Here is a 6,916-nt window from a genome sequence, read left to right as displayed (position 1 = left end):
GAAAAAAAAAAAAACAAAAAACTGAAAACTTCATCATAGTATCTCAAATTGAAAAAAATGCGCCAAACAAAAAAAAAAAAAAATATATATATATATATATATATATATATATATATATATATATATATATATATATATATATATATATATATATTTGTTCACATCTTCCAGCTTATGCACAATGTAGGTCCTGGAGGTAAAAGCTAGATGTCAATTTTAGAAAAAAGAAAAAATTTGATGAAGTGTTCATTTTTTTGTTTTTTTCTAAAATTGACATCTAGCTTTTACCTCCAGGACCTACATTGTGCATAAGCTGGAAGATGTGAACAATATATATATATATATATATATAACAAATACAATATATATATATAACAAATATATATATATACATATATATATATATATATATATATATATATATATATATATATATATATATATATTTTTTTTTTTTTTTTTTTGTTTGGCGCTTTTTTTTCAATTTGAGATACTATGATGAAGTTTTCAGTTTTTTGTTTTTTTTTTTTTTTCTAAAATTGGCATCTAGCTTTTAACTCCACGACCTACATTGTTCATCAGCTGGAAGATGTGAACACATTCATACAAATACATGATATTAACTGAAACCGGCTGTGAAACAGTGTTCTCCACAGAAACTATGGCTTTGCGACTAGGCATTCCCTTAGTTGGTTCCTTTTTCTGACCAGAAAATGGCGGTGACGACACAAATTCATCTGGTTCTTGGTATTTCTCAGACAATGTAGACAAATTCTCATATCGGAGTGATAGTGAGGAAAAATCCTTTTTCATAGATGTCAAATCCGACTGCAAATCCCTTACAAAATTTTAAAAGTCTGCAGAGACATTTCTACATTCTACATTTCTAGTGTTTGGAGGTCAGGACAACGACCAAATCTGTTGAGAATGTTCAGAGAGACTAGTGATTTCGGCTGCCCATAGTTCCTCAAACGTTGGTGATATTGTTACGTTCTTGGATTTTACTTAATCCCGTGTAGACGTTGTTTTATTTCCCAATACAGCTCGTACCAAATAAAACGCGGGTTCTTTCGGATTACGATTATTACAATGATTTTATTCACACAACTTTACTTTGCACTTTACTTTACTCGACGGTTTCAATTCGCGATCTTATTCACAACTGACTAACTGCCTTTCCATTTCCCCTATTTATATAAGCCTCGCCTGTCGCTACAGAAGTCTCTAGACGATCTGGTAACGCCTAGATTACGAACAATCTACCAATGCAACGAACACATACAAACTTACATTGAGTGAACAATAACAACAACACATACACAGGCGAGGGGGTAACAAAGAAAGAGGAATTAAGCGATCATCAATGATGACGTTTAACAAGAATTGTACGTCAGCAACAAAATAGAAAATGAAAGAGGAAATGGAAGGATGTAGAAAAATCTATACAGTAGTTGTTGTTGTGAAGTTATTCAAATAAACTGCGTAGTAGAAATTTACGTTACAATTCAAATTCTTAAATTAACGGAATTCATCTAAATTAACTTAAATCTAAAGTTATATTCGTAACATTGCCCCCCGCTTAAGCCTGTTCGTCCCGAATAGGCACAGTTCCCGTTCCGTAGGGGGTCAGCCGCTCCAAATGAACAACTTTCATCTTAGACCTGGGACTGTCGCTCCTCTGGATGCGATAAACGACGTCATTTATTTTCGTGACAATCTTGTAGGGTCCTTCCCAGTGCGTTTGTAATTTGGGGCATAGTCCTTTCTTTCGTTGTGGGTTGAACAATAGTACCAGTTGCCCTTCTTGAAACCCATCGGTATTTGCCGCTCGATCGTACCTTGCCTTCATGCGGTTGCTAACCATTTTTATTCGATGTCGGACTGCATCGTGGACTTTACTAAAAGAGTTTTGACTGTCTTCATCTTGGTTCACATCGTCGTTTGGGGTAGCACCGAATATCAAATCGCCAGGTAGCTTTAATTCATTTCCGAACAGAACTTTGGCTGGGGTCCGGGATGTGGAATCATGAATGGCCGATCTATAAGCCAGTAAAAACTTGGGAATATGCTCATCCCAGTCTCGTTGGCCACTGTCCACCACTTTCCGTAGATGTTCTTCCAGGGTGCGATTGAATCTTTCCACCATGCCATCTGATTGTGGATGTAGGGGCGTCGTTCTGGTTTTCTTGATTCCGTAGGAGTCACACATTTCCTTGAAGATCGCTGATTCAAAATTCCTCCCTTGATCGGAATGAACCTCAGATGGAACACCATAGCGACAAATCCAATTTCTGCTGAACACATCCACAATTGTCCTGGCTTCTTGATTTGGGATAGCATAAACCTCTGGCCATTTACTGAAGTAATCCATGACCACTAAGACATACCGGTTCCCAGAGTCGCTTGTTGGGAACGGTCCAGCTACATCCATTGCGATTCTTTCAAAAGGGGCTCCTGAATTATACTGCTGCATGTAGCCTCGACTCTTCCGTGTTGGACCTTTAGCTCTTATGCACCTTTCACAATTGGCGATCCAGTCGGCAGCCGACCCAGTAGAATCTCTGCTTTACCTTTTCAGCGGTTTTTGCTATGCCAAGATGTCCTCCACTTGGCCCATCGTGAAACTCCGACAAGACATCTCTTATTTTGGAGTCTGGGACGACGATCAAGTTCCGGTGAGATTTACCGTCCTCACTTTCCCATTTGCGATATAGGCAACCATCTATTATAAGTAGATTGTCCCACTGGGCCCAATAGGATTTTAAAAGAGGGCTTTCGGAGGTAATTTCTTTGCGACTAGGTCGTTTGCCCGTTTCTATGGCCGAAATTACTTTGCCCAGAATGGGATCTCTTCGTTGTTCCGTCGACCAATCTTCACCCGACTCAAATTGCAATAGCCGGACATCAACGATATTCTCTTTATTCTCAGCCTTTGAGCAGTGCTTGCATTCTACTTTGCATGGCCGACGAGACAGGGCATCAGCATTACCGTGTTTTCCGCCTTTTCTGTGCTCGATTCTGAAGTCATAACTCTGGAGCCTCTCGATCCAACGGGCTAGTTGACCTTCCGGATTCTTAAACTGCAGCAACCATTGGAGAGCAGCGTGGTCGGTCCTCAGCAGGAAATGCTGGCCATATAGGTATTTGTGGAAGTGTTTAACGCACTCAAGGACAGCAAGCAGCTCTCTCCTCGTCACACAGTAATTCCTCTCAGGTTTCGACAATGTCCGGCTGTAGTACCCGATGACTTTTTCCTGTCCGTCGATTTCCTGGGAAAGGACGCCACCGATGCCGCACGCACTTGCGTCTGTGTCCAGGACAAACTTGCCGCCAGGTATAGGGTATGCCAAAATGGGGGCTCTGCATAGCATGTCTTTGAGCTTTCTGAATGCCTCCTCCTGGTCGTTGCCCCACTGAAACCTCTGGCCTTTTTGCGTCAAACGGTGTAGACAGGCGGCGATGTTGGCAAAATTTTGGACAAATCGACGGTAGTATGTGCAGAGACCCAGAAAGCTTCGCAGCTCATGGAGATTTCGGGGCTGCGGCCAATCTCTGACGGCTTGAATTTTCTCCTTATCCGTCGATATGCCCTCCGGCGTCACGTGGTGCCCCAGGAACTTCACCTCTCGTTGGAAGAGACTGCACTTCTTTGGGTTCAGCTTGAGGCCTGAAGACGAAAGCTGCTGTAGAACATCCTTTAAGTTCTTGATGTGTTCGTCGAAGTTGCGTCCCATGACTATGATGTCATCCAGGTATATGAGGCACGACTTCCACTGCAGCCCTTTTAACACACGCTCCATCAGCCTTTCAAATATAGCCGGGGCGTTGCAGAGTCCGAATGGCATGACATTGAACTGCCAGAGACCCCCATTTACGCCAAACGCTGTTTTCTCCTTATCTTTCTCGGCGATCTCTACTTGCCAGTACCCACTCTGCAGGTCGAGGGTGGAGAACCATGACGTCACGGCTAATGTGTCAAATGTGTCGTCGATTCTTGGGAGCGGATAGCTGTCTTTCTTGGTGACATCATTCAACTTTCTGTAGTCCACACAAAATCGGGTGCTTCCGTCTTTCTTCTTGACCAAGACCATTGGGGAGCACCATGGACTTGACGATGGTTCTATTACACCACTCTTTTCCATTTCACTTATCAGCTTCTGAACCTCGTCTCTTTTTGCCAGGGGAACACTTCTTGGAGGCTGTTTAATGGGTCTCGCGTCTGCTGTATTGATTTCATGCTTCACCACTGATGTTCTTCCTTGGTGCTCTTTTGTCAACGCAAAGGTAGAGGCATATTTCCATAATAGCTGCTTAGCCTTGTTCCTCTCGGAAGGTGATAATTGGTGTGTCCACTCTTTTATGTAGCCGTCGAGGTGCTTCTTCTCCATGGCAGCTGGCTTTTCGGTGCTAGTTTCCAAATTAACTACAGCTTCAGCTGGTGTGCATTGTCCAACATCGGAAAATTGGCAAATTTGCTCTTGCTTGTTTGACAGGTTCAAAACTCTAACAGGAATTAATCCGTCCTTGTTGCTTTTCACCAGGGCATTCGCTATTAGGATGTTACTGTTTCTGTTTTCTGCTGGTTCCACCACCCACAACTTCTCGGCTCCACAATCTCCATTCATTGGTACCCATATTATTGCTTCGGCACAGGGCGGTATTATCTCTGGATGGTCCGTGGTCAGACGTCTAATGGGTGTACTTTCATCGTAGCCCACGTTTAACGGAATTTCGACGTTAGACCAGGTCATCACACGTTCTTTCATATCCAGATTGATACCAAAGGCAATCATAAAATCTGCGCCTATTATCACTTCGTCTACGATATCGGCAACTATAAACTCGTAATTCTCCGATTTATTGGCAATAGTTAGTCTCAGGGTAATCTTGCCGTGTACTGCCGCGAGCTCCCCCGTTGCTGTGCGCAGTCTGACTCCATTAAGTTGCGTTATTTTTCCCTTTACCAGATCTGATCTTACGATGGACTTTGATGCGCCAGTATCTAACGTCAGAACTCGCTTATCACCATTGATGTACCCAGTTGTTGTTAGGTTGTGACTTTCCTGTTGTACTATTGCTATGGAGATTGTGGGGCCATCGCCGATGGGAGCCAGTTCATGCCCCGCTGGACTGGCTCGATTTAGTTTAACTGTGACTCATTGGTGGACTGTTGGGCCATTCTTCTACCATCTTTCGTTGGAAGAGACTGCACTTCTTTGGGTTCGCAACCTTCGGTCTCCAGTTGGCGAATCTTGTGGGTCTGGGGCTTAACAACTATTCTTGCCGTCTCTTGGGCAAGGGCAAACGACACAGTTTCGGAAAATGATGCTTTTGGTGACGCATATGTTGCATACTTAATCTCAGGGTCACGTATGCCATTCACAAAGGTTTCGATTTTCATACGGTCCAGCAATGGGTGATCCTCTCCTGGATACGTCATTAGCACCAAACGTTCCACCTCAGCTGCAAAGTCTTGTAACGTCTCGTTTGCCCTCTGTACTCTTCCCCTTAATTCCATAAGGTAGATGTTTCGTTTATGTTCGCCACCGTACTTACGTTCCAGTGCAGCAATAACATCTTCATAGTTGTTTCTAGAAGCGACAGGAATACTCTGTATAACATCAGCAGCACTGCCCTTCAATGCCAGAAGTAGTGCAACCGCTTTGTCGCTGTCGTTCCACGAATTTCTAGAAGCCACTGTCTCGAACTGTAACTTGAAAACATTGAATGACGTAGAGCCGTCGAATACAGGAGGTTTGATTTTTAGTGTGTTATCAGGAACTCGCACCGGACCACCTTTGATTTCCAGTTCCGAAATTTTCTTCTCCAGATCTGTATCCCTATGGTCGTGGGACAGAAATTTCTCGTCAACCGACTGCACTTTCTTATCCAACTCTTTAATTTGGACCTCCACGGTTTCCATTCTCCTTCCAATAACTTCTGCAATGTACTCGAGTTTCTCGTTCGTTATTCTTGAATTTTCTTCGACTCTTCTGAAATTTTCCTCAAACATTTTGGCTAGCATTTCTCTGAAATCGTCACCCCTGGCAGCTACTGACGAGACTTCCCCACCGTTGGATTCGCCCATTTCCGATAAATCCACTTCATCCTTACTGTCAAACTCATATGTATCGATGTTCATACCACGGCGCTCGAACTCATCCAACAGACGTTTTTGTAGTTCAGCCTTGTTGCCAGTAGAGGACAATTCCAATTTATTAAGTTCCTTCTTCAAGTCTTCCACTCGTAGATCCTTAAACTTCATCGTAGTATTATCGTAATCTCACTTCCGACACCAATTGTTACGTTCTTGGATTTTACTTAATCCCGTGTAGACGTTGTTTTATTTCCCAATACAGCTCGTACCAAATAAAACGCGGGTTCTTTCGGATTACGATTATTACAATGATTTTATTCACACAACTTTACTTTGCACTTTACTTTACTCGACGGTTTCAATTCGCGATCTTATTCACAACTGACTAACTGCCTTTCCCTCGCCTGTCGCTACAGAAGTTTCTAGACGATCTGGTAACGCCTAGATTACGAACAATCTACCAATGCAACGAACACATACAAACTTACATTGAGTGAACAATAACAACAACACATACAAACTTACATTGAGTGAACAATAACAACAACACATACACAGGCGAGGGGGTAACAAAGAAAGAGGAATTAAGCGATCATCAATGATGACGTTTAACAAGAATTGTACGTCAGCAACAAAATAGAAAATGAAAGAGGAAATGGAAGGATGTAGAAAAATCTATACAGTAGTTGTTGTTGTGAAGTTATTCAAATAAACTGCGTAGTAGAAATTTACGTTACAATTCAAATTCTTAAATTAACGGAATTCATCTAAATTAACTTAAATCTAAAGTTATATTCGTAACAATATTATAGAAGTAAA

This window comes from Musca domestica, unplaced genomic scaffold, assembly GCF_030504385.1.
Source record: "Musca domestica strain aabys unplaced genomic scaffold, Musca_domestica.polishedcontigs.V.1.1 9, whole genome shotgun sequence".
Taxonomy (NCBI): domain Eukaryota; kingdom Metazoa; phylum Arthropoda; class Insecta; order Diptera; family Muscidae; genus Musca; species Musca domestica.
This window is presented reverse-complemented; position numbering follows the sequence as displayed.